The following is a 23,383-nucleotide window of genomic DNA, read 5'->3' as shown; positions in this document are numbered from 1 at the left end:
GACGGATGAAATCGAAAGTGGTCTATTTGGCCTAGTAGTTTAAGAGGAGAAGAATTTTCTAAAAGATCACTCAGATTTACGAAAAATTGTTAAACATTGACTGTAAAGGGCATTCACTCCTAAAGGAGTCAGCTGACCATTTAAGACATGTTGACTAATTGGACAATCTTACTTTGCTGAACATTATTGCTCTTAACAGTTTATCTCTTTCTACAATACTATCCAAGATATTAACCAAAAAAGCAAAATGTCCGTAAAATTACCAATTCAGGGGCAGCAATCCAAAAAACGGATTGTCTGATTCATTTGAAAATTTCAGGGCAGATAGATCTTGACCTGATAAACAATTTTATTCCAGTCAGATTTGCTCTGAATGCTTTGGTTTCAGAGATATAATACAAAATCTGCATTTTACCCCTATGTTCTTTTTTTAGCCATGGCGACCATCGTGGTTGGTTGGCCGGGTCACCGCCCAGTAAACACACGACGTACTCCCAACGTCGGTTAATGGTCGTCTGAACGTCATGTCTTGATTGTACGTCGTACCAACGTTGTGGGAACGTAAAAACCAAACGTTGGCTGCAGACGTAGAGACGACGTTATAAAATTACGTCGGATTTACGTAAATTTAGTACCCTGTCAGGACGTAACATTTTATTACGTTGTGACGACGTGCTTATAACTGTCATAATCCGACGTAACATTTTGTTACGTTCTGTCAACATTAAAATAACGTAGTGAACAGACCCTGTAAATACCAGCTAACACATTAAAATCTGGATTTATGGGAGAATTTTGTGGTTATGAGTCTTATTAGATACATCATTCAGTCACCTTCATTGAAATGTGCTAACGATTTTTTCGATTTTCAAAATATCCCCCCTTTTTCCCCGCACAGACATAATTAAAATTATTTGCACCAAAATATCCAAGAAAATATTACAAATTCAAATTAAATGTTCTCATATAAATATTTTATATGAATATTTATTATTTAATATATACCATTATCAAGTTTTGTCATTTATTATTTTTAATAATTTTATAAAACGTTTTATAATAGTGCACGTTCAGCAGTCCTCGGGTTTTACCGCCGCATACTACGAAAACTCTGAGCATGCGCACTTTTACCGCCTGAATTTTGAAAACAGTGATAAAAGTTGCAGTGAAATATTTATCTCGATTCAGATTCCAGAACAAAGAAAAAGGTAAAATATTAATTGCACATTACTTCAAAAAGGTTTTCCATGATAACAACAAGTATAATTCAAGAAAATATAACATCTGTTGCCGTGTAGGGCGCCTCGTTCAAATCTGTTGACCCATTGACTGGTTACCGAGTTGAAATATGATACTTCTTCTTTTAATGTCAATGTATTATTGCACTGGTACATTGTACAGGATATTCAAGCCAACATATGTGTTATATGAAACCATTTTTCAAACTTCTCCATTAACTTGTGTTGTTTTTTAAGATATATTAAGCAATTGACTATAGAAAGTAAAAAAGGGGGAGGGCAATTGTTTTCTCTCCATGACACCTCCTATAATCCTTATATTTAAAAGCTGTAAGTTTTTTTTGCACTTATTTTTAAATTTTGTTGGAATCATAAAAGTCTGATCAATATCACAAATGCGAAGCTACATTTTTTTTTTAGATATCTCTGTACCACAGGCACTTGTCTCAAATTTTTTTTTCCTATATACCTTAATATAACACAAGGTACTTAACTAAATTTTTTGAAAAATGACACCCAGTCCCGAATTCACGTTATTTTTTTATTTCTCGGTTGTCAAACCTACTTAAAGTTAATCTGCCGTAAATCTAAATTGATTTATCTACACAATGGTATATGACACGACTATCATTGTTGTCGGGATCATTGGTAGCAGGCCTCAGAAGTCGGTCAACGGGATGTTTTTTGCATTCGTCTCAATATTTGGCAACACCCAGCCCGCAGTGATTGAATTTTTATAAAAAAATATTAAAATAAAAACTGTTAGCTTCCCTCTGACTATGAATTATTACCTTTATTGTAAATTCTTTACAGATTATGTGAAACAAACCCAAATAACTTTATGAAACACACGTGTACACAACGACACTAATGTAGAGTTATAAATTGACCAAAATTTCCCACATTTATTTTTAGCCAGACGATTGACCAATGAGAAACCAGTATAAAATTACATGCGGACCGGGTGTTGCCAAAAATTGAGACGAATGCAAAAAAACATCCCGTTGACCGACTTCTGAGGCCTGCTACTAATGATCCCGACAACAGTGATAGTCGTGTCATATACCATTGTGTAGATACATCAATTTAGATTTACGGCATATTAAGTTTAAGTAGGTTTGAAAACCGAGAAATAAAAAAAATGACGTGAATTCGGGACTGGGTGTCATTTTCTAAAAATTTAGTTAAGTACCTTGTGTTATATTAAGGTATATAGGAATTTTTTTTTTTGAGACAAGTGCCTGTGCTCTGTACATAACAAACTCGCCCCATTACCTGATTATAATCTCGCCATCTCAGCACATTACAAACTTGCCACATTTCAAGGCCGTAACTAGACATCTTATTTTAGTGAGGCAAAACAATTGAGCCGAGCGAAGCGAGGCGAAATTTTTTTTTGAAGGGTATGAAATGAATGGTGCAAAATCCTGCATTCTAGGCATTTTTAGAGAGTTTGATAGTATTTTGAATTTGGACACTTTTTATATAAATTTTTCATATTTAAAGACTTTAATAACACCAAATTTTTAACAACTAAAATATTTAAATTTATATGTAAGATGATAATCATCCAAATATCATTGATTCAGTAGATTTCATGATTATCATAATTTGGTCTGCTGATATCCTTATCGCGATGAACAGGGAGCATGACAACACCGCACAATCTCTTGCCACTCATGCATGCTCTTTTTCAAGTTTTCAGTCGTTTCAGGGCAGTCTGTGTTTCTAAAGGTAGCACATTATCATCAACACAATGATCAATGTCTTCTTCAAATTCCTTCCCTATCAGCAATTCGGTAGCAGCATCGGTAGTAACAGTTTTGTTTACAAAAGGGAATTAAGCTTTCCTGTAAGCACCACCATACAGTCGCAGTTACAAAATATTAAACTCGCTTTTACGCTGACAAAGAGTAGACAAACTAGGAATAGAATGAGATAAGATACCAAAGGCACTTGTCTAAGAAAAAAAATATTAAGGTATATAAGATTATTTTTTTTTGCTGAGACAAGTGCCTGTGAAGATACATGTACATGTATAGGATTCTGTCTATACAGTAAATATATATGATATGGGTACAGGAGAATTGGAATGCGGAGTTTTTGACGTTTACATGTAGGTCCGTAATTTCAAATTATTTCTGGAAATAGTTGGTGGTATTTTAGTTCCAGAATCTATAAATTTAGCGGTAGGGGTGTCCGATTCCGAAACCCGGAATATAAAGAAACAAAATTCCGTTGTTCCGAATAAGTGAAGACAAAATCCTGTGTTAAAGGTTCTACCATTCCTCAATAATATCAAATTGGAATATGGGATATTCTTTCAATTTTTAAGGTTAAAGAAACATGGATAAAAACTAATGCATGCATGTTTCATATTATTTATATTTTATTTATCTATAAAGAGGAAGATTAAAGTTCGTGAAATGAATACGCAGACAGGACTGTCCCCTTCAGAAGACCAGTACTTTCAGTCTATTTATTGTTTTTGGATTGTTCTTATGAAGTTTTATGCAATACTCAGACTCTGTTCAACAAAAAACTTGTTTACTAGAATTATCCCTACTTTACCTGCATTTTCACTTTTTCTTTTTCTACAAGAGCCTGTTTTTAACTAGAGATCCATGATAATTATCGTGACTAGGTTAATGTTATCGAGAACCATCAACCGTTGAGATGCTGAGTTATATCCAGAAAGAATAGTTTAAAAGGAATGATGACAAGTTATTTTAAGAAAATCAAGGTTGAGACAGAACAACAAATGACTATTATATTTATATATATGTATAAAAAAAATAATCAGTGTCGAAATTTTAGTGAGGCAATTGCCTCACTTGCCTCAAGGGTAGTTACGGCCTTGCATTTAATACAATCTCGGCACATTACAAACTTGTCCTATTAATGATAATAATACATGTATCACCAGTCGCAAGCGTGAAGACTGTATCACTGGTGGTCGTCCTAGACCTGCATGAAATATTTGCCACTGAACATAACGAAACCAACAATCAATCAATGTTTTACTGGGTCTGACATAGGAATAGACAATTTTACCAATAAAACCTGTCATAGATAGGCGTCACAGAAACTTTTTTAAAGAAGCCTTCCAAGATGTCATAATTATTTAGACTAAGATCCACGTGCACGTACCAGTTGGGAAAAGTTGGGTAAAATTATCCTTTTGTTAGGGTAAAACCCAGTTTACTGGGGTTCAAAAAAACAGTATATAGCGAAGTCGTATTTGCTTTTCAATTGATGGTATGGAATTCATGTACATTTTTCACTTACCTGGTTCTCCCAAAGATTTGTTGGACTGACACACATGTAGTATGTACACAGACTGATCAATATAGAAGATAATTGATTTTATTTTTTTATTTTTTTTCCAGAATCTTGTATAAAAATCCACAGATCCAATGTGTGATCATGTGTCTGAGGTTGTGGAATGCACTGCAGTTACAATACTTACAATGTAAGCATGTACATGTACCATCTGGATCAAAAAGATGGACCAAGATATAAAAAGGTAAACATCATGATCAGTTGATCAGCTCTTTTTATGCCCTCCTTCACTGGGCCATATGGTTTTACTCTTGTACTGTATGTACATACATGTACATGAACATTGAACTCAAAATTGGTTTCTGAACATTAACTTTAGCATGTTTAGTTTGCCTGAACCACATGTTATGAAATTTATACACAATGCTTGTTATCATAAAACGCAGAGTTTGATTTTGGAGACCATCTGTTTAACTGTTCTTAATAAGTTACTAGTATGTCCTTCAATGATAACATCATTTGTGGCTCATGGACACTTTATTCTTTAATTAATTTTATATATTAAATTATAATTGGTTAATTTATAGATAATAATAAGATTGCGTTCATTGGCATATATGATATACACAATAGCCTGGGTGGATTTTGTTTTTTCCATCGGCCCACCGTGAACAGCCCACCTGTGCCCACTCCAGCTATAATTCTTTTTTTTGTACGAAATATTGATTATAATTGCTTATCTGATTTTTTCAATTGATTGTAAGTTTGCAAGTCTTTTGATTTAACAAGCTAGTAATTTTACCCACCCGGTGCTCACTCCCACTGTGAACGGGTAGACAAAGCAAAATCCACCTGAGTTGTAGTGTAAGGTCTTGCTGTTATGATATGGATAATAAATTTATTAACATGTTAGATTAAGGTAAAATCCTAAGAATATCTTAAATGAATTGATGAATGACAATTTTGAGAAACCATACTTCCTTTTAATACGCCTGTTTTAATACGGAGGTGGTTGTTTTTGAAATACCAAGATGCAAATTAAAGGGAGTGTTGTTCTTATATATTTTTTATTCTGTCTGTGCTGGGGTTTAAAAAAAAGGTTGTCCCTGGGGCCTAAATTAAAATATTGTTTGTTTGCCCTTTTCCGACCCTATGTTTTGAAACAGGGTAGGTAGGTAGGTAAAATATTTTATTTTTTTCCCCAAAAAAATAACTTGGCTCGGTATATAATTTGTCATGGGTAGGCAGGTAGGTATAATATTTTATTTTATAGATACAAACTCTGCATAATGTCATTTGTGTCCGTTTTGTTTTTGTAAATAAGTTTTCTGGGACTATTAGTTTTAAAAAAAAATATCACATAGAATGTGAAGCTAATTCATATGCACTATTATTTTGTTTTCAAATATAAAAAAATAGAGCTGTGCCGCATATCTTCAACGTTTAAATGCCTGGAACTTTGAAGAGTTTGAACTTGCACTTATATTCTGTACTACGTACCTTGTATGCTTGCATTAAGATTTTCTGTAAGAGATAACTTTGTACTGATAAGATATGTCCGGGCAGACATACATTACTAATAGAAAAAGTCCCTATAGTGTTAAAAACATCGTGCGTGCCTTTTAATCAATAAAAATGTTACAAGACTCAAAACTCTGACAATTGTCACATATTTTACATCGCATTTATAAATTATCTGTATGGACAACTTGGCGATTTTACTGCCAGATATTCTCCACTTTACAGGGTTTTGTCACTTTTGATTCATATCAGATATAAATAATACACCTTATCGCTATTTGACCGTCATTACCAGGTTCCCGTAAAATTTTGACGTCATTAAACAAAATATTTGACGCAACAATGGAAAAGTGACTGTTGTATGCGTCAACTCGTCAAGCGGCCGGCCAACCCGGCCGAGTAGGTTAATAGCGATAAGGTGTATATATATAGCGGCATCGTTAACATAATCGTCCTGATCAGCGGATCACAAAAGGCCATCCCTTCATAGAATACAACGTCCGTTTAAAAATTAGTTTGTACACACCTTGATAATTTTGTATCAAACGAACTTTTTTGTAAATGAACCCTGCTCTTTAAGTATAAAGGTACAGAGTATAGCGCACGTCATATCATGATTTCAGGAAGCGTTCACATGCTGAACATCGATTTCAAACAAATGCTTTGAAAGTTCAAATGCAAGTGTTCATGTCAAACGCTCAGGTGATACCAAACGGACTGGACCTTATACGTTAAAGATAAAATCCGAGAATTCCGGATAAAATAGTTTTGAGCGGGAAATACAAATATAAGTATTTTGGTAGGAACGAAAAAATAAAATAAAATAAAATCTTGCTGGTAAATACAAATAAAAGATTTTTAAGCGCAACGAATCTATAGGGTCGGTCGGTAAAGGGCAAACAATCAATATTTTAATTTAAGCCTGGGGGTGGAAACAGTTTTATATGGAACAACCATAATTTCATTAACATATTTTCTTTTAAACAAGGACAAAGGTTAACTAAAAATTATAAATTATCATATTCTGCTGAAATTATGTTCAAATTTCTAACATACATTATCAAAATATGTATATAAAATTGGCAGATACAAACATCTTCAGTAACAACACAACATGATTATGAATCGGCAAGATTTATTATACCACCGACCGCACATAAAAAATATGGATTATGTTTAAACAAGGATATTTTTTAAGAACTGCTGTTATTCCTAAGTTGGGATAAAAAAAAACTATTTTATAATATATGATTTTTTTTTCAGAGACTGGAAACCAACACAAGACCAGCTGATGAGAGGGCAGAAAACCAAAACTTTGAATGCCATGTATACAACCAACACAAGACTAGAATTTGGAATAAAATTTCAAAAATCAGAAACATACTATTATTTTATTATTGGTTCATGTACATAAGAAAAAAGAAGTCCTAAATTTTTGATAGGTCTTTCTCTGGTAGTCAATGGAAAAAAGCAATAGTTAGTTTGATTGAATTTCAGTTATTTTCTTCATTTTGGGATATTTATAGAAGTGTGTATAAGTTGGTCATGTGGTCTAGTGGGATGGCTGCTGTGCAGGCGATTTGGTGTCATGATATCATAGTAGCATGAGTTTGAATCTCGGCGAGGGAAAAACAAAAAAATTGTGAAAGCAAATTTACAGACCTAACATTGTTAGGTTGATGTTTAGACGAGTTGTATAAGTTGTGTAGAAATATATATTTGAAAACTACAGACTTTGGGGACTTTTCCAAACATTTTTCGTAGCCTTTACTTGTGTAGGGAATCCAGCTAAATGATTCTACAGTACATATTAAGGTATATGTGGTAGTTTTTTTGTACTTCTGAATAATTCTTAAAAAATGTTTCCATTGTCAAAATGAAATCTACATTCTAGAATTTCCACGGTCATATAGTGAAACTATTAGTCTAGGACACTGAAACCCTAAACATTTAGAAGTTGCAGGATGTACCAAAGTGTCATGTTGAAGGCTGTACATTTACCATAATTGCTAACATATTTTAAAATATTTGATTTTAGGAAAGAGGGTCGTCTCATTGGCCATCATACAAAATCTGGCCTTTTGAATAGTATTATGTGTTAAATTTTTGAAGGAAAATTGCTTTTGTTAAATGAAAATGTGTAAATCTTGTACTTCAGTAATGCAAAAAATAAAACTAAAACTTTAACCTTAAAACTGTGTGAATCATGAATTGGACAAAATACATTTGATATTTAAACCTGACTAAAAGGTAAAAAAAAACAACACTTTTGTGACTATATTGGAAACTGCTGGCAGTTTGGAAGTAAAGCATTTATCAACATTGTTGTCGTTTTTTTTATGTAATTTATAGGTGTTTCTTGTTTATATATATATATATATATATATATATATATAGATTAGACTGTTGGTTTTCCTGTTTGAATGGTTTTACACAAGTTATTTTGGAGCCCTTTATATCTTGTTGTTTGGTGTGAGTCAAGACACCGTGTTGAAGGCTGTACCTTGACCGCTAATGGTTTACTTTTATAAATTGTGATTTGGATGGAGAGTTGTCTTATTGGCACTCATACCACATTTTCCTATATCTATTGTGTCCATCTTGCCTACATTGAAAATTTTACAACTAAAAAAACAGGTGAAAAGAAGAAAATATAGATCCTGTTTACTTCTTCAATGAAATTTTATTGCTCTTATCAATCAAATGAGGACAAGGGTCATTTACAGTTGAGTTGCAACGTTGTCACAACGTCCTATGAAGGTCATAAATTACGTCACAAATTACGTTGTGACAACGTTGTGTGGATGGTTGTCAGCACGTGCCTTGGAGTTCACAAAATTACGTTGTACCGACGTAATTTCACTACGTTGTCACAACGATAGTATTACGTTGTCACGACGTAATGCCAACGTTGGATTGTTTACTGGGCGGACACATTTTTTTAACTAGATACTCCAATGATGATGTGGCCAAGTTTTATTCAGTTTGGCCCAGTAGTTTCAGAGGAGAATATTTTTGTAAAGGTTTACGACGACGGACGACGGACGCCAAGTGATGATAAAAGCTCACTTTGCCTTTGGACCAGGTGAGCTAAAAAGAATATGTGGTATTATTGCCAATCAGACAACGTTAGTACATTTTAAAGTATTTGTCTTTCACAAATAAAACGATTTGTATTGCTGCAATAATCACCTGCCCATGTTCCCTCCATGGAAGATTATTTAATACAAAAATCATAATATCCTTCATATCCTGCTTGTCTATGTTGTTGACCCCAGGAAAGGTATGTGGGATTACTTCCATCTATCCATTTGTATATCTCATTCCAAAGTTTCTTTAATCCAATCCATAAATCAGCACCTGATTTCTGAGAGGTGTGATTTACTATAAAATTGTATTCCTCTTTGGAACGAATGATAACTTAATCTGAATCTTTGTTCTTACAACGGTTACGAGCAACAGTAAAATTAGCCAGTGATAACTCAATTGAATAACAAGAATTGTTATAATATATCCAATCACCAGGCCTACATCTTGAATTTATTTTCATTTTGCATATAAATCTATAGGACATAAAACAGTTGATATCATTCCACTTTCGATAGTATGACTGTGCGCAGTTTTCGTTATTATTGATGTTATTCGGTTCAGATGGTCCCCAATCAGTATAATTTAAAACCGTTCCGTCACTCCAGAAATATCTCCCATCGTTTTGAAAATTGCTGAGTCCTATCCACTTGAAAGCCTTTGTAAAACTGTCTTTAGGGAAATTGCTTTCTCTTTCATTATGAACACTTACAAGATCGGTTCCAATACTTCGACAATAATCACGAGCCTGAAACCATGTTCGCTGTTCGAAGAACTCTTTATAACACTACTAGTAATTACTGAATTTCTTCCAGTCATTTGGACATTCCGTCCGAATTTCCGATATCCGGAAACCTGTAATTTAATTTTTCTTATTTTTGCTTACTTCTGCCCTAATTTCAGTTTTCAGGTAACCTGTGGTTTATTTCCTGTATTATTGCTTACTTTTGAAGGATGATACACTTTTGTGTTACTAGTATATGGAGATTGTATAACAATGTATGTTAGTCCTGCTGTCAATGCACATGCTATGACAGTAACAGTAGTTAACGCGATCCATGATTTTATCAGACATTTTTTATCAGAAATAACAGATAAATAATTTTCATTTAATCTTTTAAGTTTGTATGCTTTCGATGATACAGCCCTTGGATGGTGTAAACTTCCCAAAAAAACGTGTATGGTGTAATGGTGTAAGGTGTATGGTGCAATGGTGTATGGTGTATGGTGCTATGGTGTATGGTGTAAGGGGAATGGTGTAATGGTGTATGAGGAATGGTGTAATCGTGTAACGTGCAATCGGGAATGGTGTGAATGAATGGTGTACGACATTTCATTGGTCGAAATCGAAGTTCTTTTTATTTTAATTTTTCGGATTGTAAACATAAACAATAATATTAATCTTGATTATTATTTTCAAGAGTAGCAAATTACTTTACCCGGTAGACTATATATATTATAAATAAGAATACGAAAATAAAATAATGTGTATATTAAAGTAATTATTTTATTTTTCATATTCTTATTTATAGTGAACAATGGCTATAAGATTGGACGCTTAATTGTTATCACTTGCAGCCTTCATAAATTTAGTAAAATGATTTTGTTTCAACTAGAAGCCGTATAAAGAGGTTATCCACGCATAGGAACATTATTTTTATATCATGGGTTATCAACATCCTTTTTATCGTTGCTTCGTTCCCCATGTTTGACAGGCTCTTCTTCATACATATTCCCTCGCAGTTCACGTTTGTTTGCCTTGGATTTACGATTCTGTTTTTCAGAAAATGTTCAAAAGAAAATTTATACTTTACAGTGTTACATGTATTGCACATAAGGTGTTGTATAATGATGAACAATCTCGTCAAGTGTGTTAGATTTGTCTTTATGGATTATAAATGATATCGGGAACGTTCGAAAAGATACTTATGCGAACAGGAATGAAATATTTGCCCCTTGAAATTTAGCTACCAACAAAATCAACCAACCGACATACTACATAAACTTTTCCAAGTAGAGAACTTCTCATAATTTTCATAATAAATTCATGAAAGTAGTTAGTACAAAGGAGATCTCTCATGTCAGTCACATTGTTTGTTGATGTACAGTACTACTGGATTAATTATTTAGTTTTATAAACCTTATGGCTATTTGTCCAGTGGCGGATCCAGAGGGGGGGTTCCGGGGGTCCGCACCCCCCCTTTATTTTGGCCGATCAATGCATTTGAATCGGGACATATGTTTGCACCCCCCTGCACCCCCCCTTTGCCCTGGGCTAGCACCCCCCTTTCGAAAATACCTGCATCCGCCACTGTTTGTCTGCTGTTAATAGATATCATACAGGTTCCCGTAAGATTTTGACGTCATAAAACAAAATATCTGATGCCACCATGGAAAAATGATTGTTATATACATCAAAAGTTCAAGCAGCCAACTCAGCCAGGATTAGCGATAAGGTGTATCATACAAAACATCCTGAACCACAGGGTTCAAAGGAGAACACCCCAGCAAGCACGACTTATTTATGTGCAGACCCACCTATCACACAATAGCCAAAATGAATCAGTGACATACATGACATACCCATCCATATTAAGAAGTGGGAAATACAGATACTGACTTCTGTAACAGTTTTATATTACTCAAACAGAAAAGAATCAAGATATTGCTTATTTGCTATGCTGCTATATACTGAGATTTATATAATAGGCATGATTAAGTGCTTATATGGTCAGTTTTGGTTGACATGTTTAAACAATTTTATTATATGAGTCAGCCTGAGGTTTCAAATCACTGAAATTTTGTTGCGAGACAATATTTTGAATAAAAATAAGACATGCCAACAATCTACAAATTTATATAATGCATTCTGACATGAAAATATTGCTGATTAAGATTTACTATGCTGCTAAATTGATTTACATATATATGATAATAAAGTGCAAAAATGGTCAGTTTGGTTGAGGCATTAAAATAATTTTATTATACAGTCAGGGGTACTTGAGTCAGCTTGAGCATGTTGAGGTATCAAACATGTCAAATCACTTAAATTTTTTGACGCGTTAAAATATTTTTTTTATATGAGTCAGCTTATTAAGGTATAAAATTACTGAAATTTTGTTGACGCCTTAAAATAATTGAACTATACATGCGATTACGAGTCAGCTTGAGGTATCAAATCACTGAAATTTTGTTGACGCGTTTAAATAATTTGATTATATGAGTCAGCTTGAGGTATCAAATCACTGAAATTTTGTTGACGCGTTTAAATAATTTGATTATATGAGTTAGCTTGAGGTATCAAATCAGTGAAATTTTGTTGACGGGTTTAAATAATTTTATTATATGAGTCAGCTTAAGGTATCAAATTACTGAAATTTTGTTGAAGCGTTAAAATAATTTTATTATAAGAGTCAGCTTAAGGTATCAAATTACTGAAATTTTGTTGATGCCTTAAAATAATTTTACAATACATGCTATACGAGTCAGCTTGAGGTATCATATCACTGAAATTTTGTTGACGCCTTTAAATAATTGTATTATATGAGTCAGCTTGAGGTATCAAATCACTGAAATTTTGATGACGCGTTTAAATAATTTGATTATATGAGTTAGCTTGAGCATTGTTGAGGTATCAAATTACTGAAATTTTGTTGACGCGTTAAAATAATTTTATTGTATGAGTCAGCTTGAGGCACATGTACATGTATCATGTCACTGAATTTTTGTTGCAAGACACTTTTTTGAATAAAAGAGAACATGCTGGCAATCTAGATTGATAGGAATAAACCTGTTAAATAAATGCGCACAAATGTAATTAAAAGCTGAGTGCAAACATAAAACATTTTAATTTACAAATGCATACAAACTTAGTGCGACCATGAAAAGGAGATGTGATACTAAAGTATTATGATTGCTAATGAGACCACTCTCAACAAGAGACCAAAGTAAGTCAGCTATTAAGGCCCCATGATGAGCATATTATCCTGTCTGTTTTGAGGAACTTCGTGTAACCGGTCCTAGAGCGTCCGGGGGAAAGAAAAAGCGCCCGGGAAAAGAAATAAAATAATAACATTTTATAACAACAAGTTTTATCCTTAAAAATAAATCATTGCTTGTTTTGTCCTTAAACTAAATGGGGATATGTATGATGCTACATCAAAAGTGTTGTTTATATCTTTTATTAAACTAAACCTTAGTTTGACTGTTTTAATGTCTATGCTTATAAGGAATTTGTGCTTAGTTTTGAATTAAACCCAACTCCTGCTTTTTACCCCCTTTCATTTAACTACTGTACATGTATTGTACTGCTTTGTTTGCTGATTTATTATGTATATCTCTTTTAATTTTGAAAAGATCAATATTTATCTGTGAAATTTAATTTGTTTTTTACATTTTTCATTTTAATCAGAGTCTCTGTTTTAATATTGTTTTTGAAAAACATGTCTTTTAAACGGTTTTACATTTTTGAATCTTTCGCATAAACTGTGATCTATTATTGTATATGTCTTTCGAAATAGTATTCATATATTATTGTTGAAATTGAAACATTCATACTTGTTCTTGTGCTTTATCATAAACATGATAAATGTCTTTTATCTGAATTTGCAAATTACTTGTCTAAAAAAAAATCAATGTACATAACTTATTTCATCTACATAAAGTTGTCTCATGCCAATAAAATATTTATATATTTTCACCGGGCGCATTTTCTTACCCCCGGGTGCATTTTCTTTTCCCCAGGCTCTTTTTCTACACCCGGACGCATTTTAGTAGGACCCCGTGTTACGCAAAGATGTAGAAGTAGTACCAACATGGTACAATTGAATAGCTGGTGGTATAATTTTATTGTCGATTTCATGTTTGTAGTAAACAATATATAGATTAAGCGTTATAATGGCCATGATAAAATATAATATACTGGGAGTTTTGTACTGTGTCATTCAAGGTTCCCCCTTTCTTCTTACGATTGTGTTAAGAGGTGTGATTCGTACTATAAAATTCAGTACTAATATTAAAGATCAATATAAACTTTGAACACATTTTAGGCGAAGAAAATATTAACGAATATAAGAACAAGAAATACAAACTCCCATGCTTTCAACGCATTTCAACAGATTGTGTGTAATGAGGATATCTTAATTTGGGTATTTTTTACATTTCATAACTAAAGAAAATAACAATAAATATATTTCTATATCATGAACTATAGTTGTCCATTTGTCTATAACAAGTCCTTTCCCGGTTTTTTTTCACATGTAGGCTAAACGCAGTTAAGATAAAAGTTTGAAAACTTATTTCTTATAATTTTACTCATTCAAGAAATATGGCAAGCCGTTGTGGAATTAATTCCCTAGAAATGTTTAACTGCATAAAGAAATTGAGAATGGAAGTGGGGAATGTGTCAAAGAGACAACAACCCGACCAAATGAAAAAACAACAGCAACAGGTCTTCAATGTAGCGAGAAATTCCCGCACCCGGAGGCGTCCTTCAGCTGGCCAATGCATGAATGAATTTAAATTAGATATATATATTCATTCATTTTGGCTTTGACAGAGTTTAAACCATAACACATTTATCCCAATCCCTGATGGTCACATGAGCATGATGGTAGTCCATCAAACATATACAATATACAAGGTTGTCTGGTAAATGTGGAATGCGAATTAAGAAATAGACCACTTTCGAGTTCATCCGTCACCGGCAAAGACTCGTCAATTATACACGCCTTTATGACGTCATTTACCAGATAGAGGGGCTCGCCTGTATCCCTGCACTATTTACGTTCATCAAGCGTCTTAGTGATCGTCTTTGTGCAGGATAAACTAGAAATAATGGTTGCTCTGTAGGTACTTACTGACATTTCCCTAATGACAGCAATGTTGATTGTCAATTTTGAGAATTCAATTTGCCGAATAATTCGTACAATATAGAATTATAGTTTTCCAACCACTCGCTCAACATTGGAAGGAAGTGACGACGCCCCTAAACGCACAAATGACGATGATAAAGGCGCGTATAATTGACGAGTTTTTTCCGGTGACGGATGAACTCGAAAGTGGTCTATTGGATATCAAACTTGAAAAAAACCCATGCACCTGAGGCGAATTCCCGACACGGATACGTATTTTACTCTTCAACAATATTCTAATTCTCTTTATTTTAAACTGGGCTAATACATTTTCTGGCATATACAAAACAAATTAACATACGATACAATAGACCACTTTCGAGTTCATCCGTCACCGGCAAAAACTCGTCAATTATGCACGCCTTTATGACGTCATTTACCAGATAGAGGGGCTCGCCTGTATCCCTGCACTATTTACGTTCATCAAGCGTCTTAGTGATCGTTTTTGTGCAGGATAAACTATAAATAATGGTTGCTCTGTAGGTACTTACTGACAATTCCCTAATGACAGCAGTGTTGATTGTCTATTTTTAGAATTCAATTTGCCGAATAATTCGTACAATATAGAATTATAATTTTCCAACCACTCGCTCAACCTTGTAAGGAAGTGACGACGCCCCTAAACGCACAGATGACTGCGATAAAGGCGCGTATAATTGACGAGTTTTTTCCGGTGACGGATGAACTCGAAAGTTGTCTATTGAGAATGAAAACGGGGAATGTGTAAACATGGTAAAAGAGACAACAAAACAACCAAAGACCAGACAACAGCCAAGTGATTGGTCTCAATCCAAGTGGGGAGGCGACGAACAGCAAACAATGGAACCAATATTTGATAATATAAACTACACCACAAGACCACGAGATACCCTTTGCATGTATTTACATACTTAATCTATTCTATGGAATTTATTTCTGCACAAAAACGAATTCAGAAATTTAACTATATTGTTGAATATATATTTTAGTGCAAAATTTTATCAATTGATTGTTGATTGCCTAACGTCCAGTGGCAAACATCTCATGCATATTTAGGACGAAATATCATTAAAAAAATATGAAAGGGTTGGGATCCCGCCAACATGTTTAACCCCGCCACATTAATTAGAGATGTGACTGTCACAACTTCCAAGTCAGGAGCCTGTAATTCGTCGTTTGTTTATGTGTTACATATTTGTTTTTCGTTCATTTTTTTTTATGAAAATAAAAAGCCGGCCGTGAGTTTTCTCGTTTGAATTGTTTTACATTGTCATATCGGGGCATTTTATAGCTGACTATGCGGTAAGGGCTTTGCTCATTGTTGAAGACTGGACGGTGACCTACAGTTGTTAATGTCTGTGTCATTTTGGTCTCTTGTGGACAGTTTTCTCATTGGCAATCATACCACATCTTCTTTTTTATATATATGGAGTTATAATTATGACATATTTAAATGTTTCGTATCATTTGGTAAAATATCTAAAAGTCAACTTTGCCTATGTAGATAGAATGAAACCGGAAAAAAAAGTTCAGCCGAAGCGTGCTCCTTATTAGTTTTTTTTGTAGTAGTGCAAGACACGTTTGTGAACCGTTTAAGAAAAAGTAGACTCCTTAGCAGCCGGCTGGAAAATAGAATATTATCTACACTGTGAAACTTATTGAGTATCAAATTAATATAGGTGGTTTTTTTTATCTTCGGAAGACACGTATATACCTTCAAATTGCCGTTGTATTTCAGTCAAGGTCGTTAAAAACTTCCATTTGTTGTTGGGTTTTTTTTCTTCAAAATCACGACTGGTCATACAGACAAAAAATCTGAAATCGCTACTAGAATACAGTCAGTTTTAGACTGATCGTACAGTAATTTATTTTGGGATCCTCAAGGAAAGCATATTTTGTATTAGAAATACGAACATTCTACTTAAATACGGTAGGAATATTGAAACAGCATATATTTAACTGTAAACTGATGCAAATATTTGCAATACAAGATTATTTGCTTTGTACTACGAGAGCAAAACTGTTAATCGATTTCACTTTTTGCTATGAAGATGGTGTGATGCACACGTATATTTTATATTCTACTACATGTTTTTGTTACAGTTATTCATATTTATGATGCTATACATACATTTAAGATGTGCAAAGCACTTTATAGATAAAGGAGTAAACAAATGATGAGAAAAAGCACCAAAACAAAACCGTTCTGTTAGCCAGTTTGAAATCCTCGCTTCGAAAATCGCGACTTCCGGATAGCGTACAGAATAGTATCTACACTGTCCTATTACTCATGTGAAAATTACACTTGGGCTTTTAGAGAAATGTATAAGTCTATGGATAACATTTCTTGGACCAGGGGAATAAAAACAAGGGGGGAGGGGGGGGGGGGGGGGGGGGGGGGTAAACTAATTGTTGATTTCCCTATAAAGTAAGAACGGAATGACAATCTGTTTAAAAATCAAATGTTGTATGGTATTAAAAAATGAATAGTTTAATTTGTTGCTGAATAAATTTACAAAAAGACAGTTTTGAAGGAAAACAAACATACATTCACAAGAAATGTTTTTTGCGGTCTGTCGAGGCTAAAACACCACAAAGGAGAACAAAAGATCACAAAGGGGTTTGATAAGTGCACAAAGGACCTGAAATTGCTTATAGAATGGGGGAAAAGTGAATTTTCACAAGAAAACGATATTGATTTTTATTAAAATTCTTCAGTTAAATTTGTTAAAGTTGAAGATTACCGAGACCGCGTTCTGGAATCGGTGCGGATATGCACAAGATTACGGCCCATTTCTTTAAGATTTGCTGTGTTTTTAGAGACCAATGTTATTGTGAGTACTTTATTTTGGAATGAAGAGATACCAAAGGCGGATTTAGGGGTCCAGGGGGCCCGGACCCCTCCCCCCCCCCTTTTTGGAAAAAAAAATTGGTTGCTTATATAGGGAATCACTGAAGCGTGACCCCCTCTTATGTCAGTCAGTGGGCCCTCACTTAAGAAAATTTCTGGATCCGCCACTGGATACTCAAATGAGCAATTGAAAGACATAAAAGTGTCCTGTGAAAAAGTGTCACCGAGGACAGTTTTTCATAGAATTTTTGTATTCAATATAAATGTCCATTGCCATTGAATTGTTTCTGTAAATGTTATTAAATTGTGTCCTCCAAGGAAAATAATACTGTACAGCATCTAGTTACTTATTTGAGTTTGAATTATACATGTATACAATTATTTTAAAAGATATAGATATGAAGATAAGGATGGTATGAGTGCCAATGAGACAATTGTTATGTCAAAGTAACAATTAATTAAGTTTGCAATTGAAAGTTAAAATGCGTCCAGTAATATCAAGGCGATAATATCATTTAATACTTAAATCATATCAAAAAATGCTCTGGTGGACACAATGTCCTGCGAAAAAATGTCCCTCCTGGACAATATTATGGTAATGAATAATGTTTATGTTCATGGACACTTTGTCATACTTAAGGACATATTTTTATAGGAAATTGTGTCCAGGACACATTTATATAAGTAGATATTGTCCATGGACAGTTTTTACTATGAAAATGTGTCCAGTGGACATTTATAATCCTACACAATGCCATAAAAAAGAGACTAAAATACAAAAAAAAGAAATTAAAAACATAAATAATAAAAATCTGCTGACCGGGTCCATGAGGTAATGTTTTAGATATTTAAAACCGAACTTAGAGAGATATTTATAATTTTCATAATATAATGCGGGCACGTGTCATCGATTACACACCTAGTCAGCCGTGAATTACACAACCAACAAAATCGATTCAGTAGCGGATCCAGAACTTTCATAAGGTAGGCCTGTTGACTGACATAAGGGCTCCAGTCATGCTTTAGTGAATCCCTATATAGTCAACTAAACTTTTCCAACAAAAAGGGGCGGGCCCCTCCAGCCCCCTCCCCCTGGATCCGCCTATGCTTATTGCTTATGACTATAATGATATGAGAACAACGTTTTAAATAAAATAGAATTAATTCATGTTCAACAATGTATCTGAATTGTTCCATGTTATTTTAAAAATACTTTAAGAATGCATTTAAGTGATTTCAGAGACAAAATATATGATGATTGACATTTTGTATTGATTGAAATTAAATAAATTTTAATAACAAAGCTCCTTATATATAATAGTTCAAGAAAAAACACGAACATATCTTTAAAATGATTCTTTTCTTGTTCAAAGAAATATATTCTAAAAACCGAATTCTTATTTTCTAGAGAAGCAAATCATGCATTATCGCACACACATCATCATCTTAGTAAAATGCTTCCCTTTTTTCGTTTGTTGAATTAATTTTGTATTTTATTTTTTTGTGTTTTTGTTCTCTAAATACTCCTTTATTTATTTTTGTGTCTTATCCAATTTGTACTTGAACAAATAAAATATGTTTAACTAATTTAAAACTAAAATGTGACTTTTTGTCCTGTGACTTTCTGTCCTACATTCGTTTATTGAACATGGATGACCACCTATAGGATATACATCGATATCCTGTGACACGAGTGTAATCTGTTGAATACCCTCAAAACTACACACATCACAGAGTTTTATAAAAAAAAATATATACAATAAGCAGTATACGGCGTCAACTCATTCAAAGTGATAACTTGACCTATCTTAAATTATAAAACACGACACTTGATTAACGTCTATATATAGTATGCAAGAATATAAAATACCATGTTGCAATTATTATAAAAAGAAACATGTTATGGACTTTGCACATTGTTAAAGGCCGTACGGTGATCTATAGTTGTTAATGTCTGTGTCATTTTCGTCTCTTGTGGAGAATTCTCGCATTGGCAATCATATCGGATTTTTTTTTTATTTATACGAATAACAGCAGATAAATTCAAGATTTTTATAGTGTATTATTCGCCATAAATACAAATGTTATTGTCATATAATAGCGGTAATTTAAACATTGCCCATAAGAGAGAGAGGGGTTTGGCTTGCCATAAAACCAGCGGTTCAATCCATCACAATATTACTTCCATGATTCAGTGCAATTCCTTTTACCGGTAAATTTCATTTCAACTTCTCTGACAACCCCCCCCCCCCCCCAAAAAAAAAACCAACAACAAAAAACCAACAAAACAAGACCTTTCTCAAATATGGATTTTTTTTTTTAACTTTACGAGCTAACAATTTGCGAGGGCAATTTCATGGTTGATTCATATTCACCATTTGGTACATGTATATGTCCGTTTTTAAAGCGATTCGTACATGCAGGACAAATTATTTTGTTCAATGAAATACTATTCTAATGGAGCTGTAGGAGGAACTAGTTTTGAGCAAAAATATCTTGGCATGAAACAGCTAGATCGAAATATCGATGTTATGATATTGCATGTATATTTTGAACCTGGTACTAACCCGGTAACATTTGCCAAAAAAAAAATGAATGGTATTTTCCACTGATATATTCGATGTTTATTCTGATTCAAGTGTCTGTGCTAAAACTCCCAAGTAGACAACATGCATGTGTATTAGACCATAGCATGTGATGCTTTTCTTATAAAAATAAAGAGTGTTGCCTGTCCGGTACATGAAAAGATCGGTTAGAAAGCAAGTTTTTAATTTTAGTTGGATGGAAAGCCCGATTGGAGGGTTGAGCGCCAAAAAAAGGAGGTCGGAGGGGTCGACCGGCAATATTTTTATTTCATAAACGGTACATGTGATAGGTTTATATGTTCTTTTATTTAATCTTTTTATTAACTAATGGATGCCGTAGGAGGTCCAAAAGAGTTGCGATCATGCAAGGATTACTTGGCATGACCAAAAATATGTTGGCCCGAGAAACGTTTACACTCAAACCTGACCAACCTTCAATTTCTGCAGACCAATGTCCTTATTGAGTGAAATATACATACATTTTATTAATATTAAACGAAAACTTTGAATGTTGAACGAGTTCTTACATTTCTCCAAATTTACCCTTGGAAAAAATGTGTAAACAGATTTTTATTCATCAAACTTTTTAATTATTTAGTTTTTTTAAAGAATAATATTCTTTACACAAGTAATGTTATTTATAAACAAGCGTATGAGTTTAGAAATGACTAGTTTATTATATCACTTTCGGACACGCAAGACAGAGATGTATATTATACACCTGATAGTTCAAAATGGAGAGTTATAAGTTATCGGCTGTGTACACTGATCAATACCTATAAAAGTGAAACGATGCATGAACTTGCAACCCGGACAGGAAATCGCTTGAATACCTGGATGAGTCTCCTCACATCCCCCACAATACCTTTGGGAGTAATACCATTATCCTTTCTAGTGATCAGATGAGGGAAGATCCGAATTTATTCAAATACAATTTATTACGTTAAAGAACTTTTAACGAATTAGATTTTCGAAAACAATTTTCACGGAACACTTATTTATGATTTGAAGTTTGACTTTTAATTTAATTCCAATATTAACAGTTTAAAAATAACAGACTATGGTTATTTAAAAAAAATAAGAACATTCTCTTCTCTAGCGGAATAAAACAAATTTGAGCATTTCTATACAGAATGGACATAATATAAATTTTTGATTTTTTTGCGAAGTTTCCCTTTAATTTTATATATTTAATTGCAATCAGTTCAGTTCAGTTCAGTTTCTTGTATATTCCTCCATTAAATGTGGAGCACTACCCAAAGGGTATAGTTTGAGCAACTATTTACACCTTAAAACATAGGGAAACAATTAATTAAATTATATACAGATGACTGAATTAGGTTATAATGATCACTAAATAATAGATATCATAATTAATTCATAGGATTGTCATCATAAAGTTTTTTAAAAATATATAATAATTTATATGTGCTAGGGTGTAGGAAAGTGTTAAAAGAAACAACAACTGCATATACATGTATTTACAAGAATTAAAATGGTCAAAAGTTTAAAATTACTTATAATCATAGCTGAGAGTGCTATACATATATCAGGAATAATAATGAAAATTTCCTGTAAGACTTATGTAAAGTGGTTGGGGTTTGGACAAAAATTAAGGTATAATATATACAAAAATTTTCTTTACAGTTTAATTTCTATATGGAGATCTTGTCATTACTCTTTTTAAATTATAACTGATATCTTACAATTTTAAAGTGAGGATTTATTTTTAAAAACTAATAAGCCGTAAAATAATTAAGATGGTATACTATTTGTAAGTAACAATTTTAAGAAGTTTACTTATACTGTACTTGTGATCAGGTTTTTTTATCCTTTTTGTGCGCAGCAAGTGCATCTCATAACACATATTTCTAGCCAGAGTTTCAATGTTTTCATACACAGTTGGGTAACAGTTTATGTCCTTGCTAGTACAGTCTATTATGAGCTGCAGTAAATTCCCTTGTTGTTTGATCTTCTTGTATGTTGACGTATCAATTTCATCCATTGTCTGTTCGATTTTTGAGCAGTATTTAGATCTTATTTGCTCTAGTTCTTTGCAGTGTAGAATAAAATGTTCTAGATCTTCATTTTCCTGTTCGCAAATTGTACACATAGGGTTAACTTTTGGATCGAACTTAGCTCTTTTGGCTTGGAATATGTACGTTTGAGTACTTATTCTTGCTTTTATTTCTCCTGCCTTTACATCTTTACTATTGTTTTTTACACTTTTCCATATATGGTGAGCTTCATTTAATGGATTGTTCTGTATCTCTATGTATTTAAGTGATGTTTTTTCCATTTTTTCATTATGACATTCATTTTTCCAGTATTCCTTGATCTTTATTCCTACTAGTCTTTTCCATTCCATTTTATTCAGTGGATTTTCTATGTAGTATCTACTGGATTTCAAATTGTATTTTGATAGAGTTTTTTCTACTCTGTTGATAAAGTCTTTTCCTCTTTGGTCTGAGAATTCTATTTGTCGGCGCAGAATTTCACATTCTATGGTTCCTGGATTTCGAACAATATTCATGAAGAAGGTAAGTACATTTTTGTCTAATGTGATGGCAATAGGTTCTGCTCCTACCAGGGTATATACAGCCATATTTGCTGTATTATTTGGAAGTCCTTGAATTTGTCGGAGGATTTTTCTCTCTGCCAGTTCTAGCATATCCTTTTCTTTTGCAAGTAAGTTCATCACCTCAAGTCCGTATATGCTTCTTGGTACTGCATATGTTCTCCATAGCTTGTATGCAACCATGGGTGAGAATCCCCTTCTGACATGTAACCCAGCTCCAAGAAGGCTGTATATTGTTGCCCTTCCGGTTCTTATTCTTTCTGAGATATTTGCACGGTTTTGCTCGTTTCTTTTGATACCTAGATGTTTGGTTTCATTGGTTATATTGATGTCATTGTCTTCAAATTTCA

At 33.4% G+C, this 23,383-nt stretch overlaps 1 protein-coding gene and 1 long non-coding RNA gene across 2 annotated transcripts in view; both read left to right on the top strand.

Moving 5' to 3' along the window:
* Positions 1-23,383, top strand: part of LOC134685581 (peptidyl-glycine alpha-amidating monooxygenase B-like) — a 124,985-nt gene that overhangs the window by 25,677 nt on the left and 75,925 nt on the right. The window lies entirely within an intron of this gene.
* Positions 1,072-7,442, top strand: LOC134685582 (uncharacterized). Its single transcript, XR_010101312.1, has 3 exons — positions 1,072-1,208; positions 4,628-4,764; positions 7,305-7,442. It is a non-coding gene; the product is annotated as an uncharacterized LOC134685582 (long non-coding RNA).

The sequence above is a fragment of the Mytilus trossulus genome, chromosome 9, assembly GCF_036588685.1.
Source record: "Mytilus trossulus isolate FHL-02 chromosome 9, PNRI_Mtr1.1.1.hap1, whole genome shotgun sequence".
NCBI classification, from domain to species: domain Eukaryota; kingdom Metazoa; phylum Mollusca; class Bivalvia; order Mytilida; family Mytilidae; genus Mytilus; species Mytilus trossulus.
Note: the sequence above shows the minus strand (reverse complement) of the source record. Positions and strands in the feature narration are given on the sequence as shown.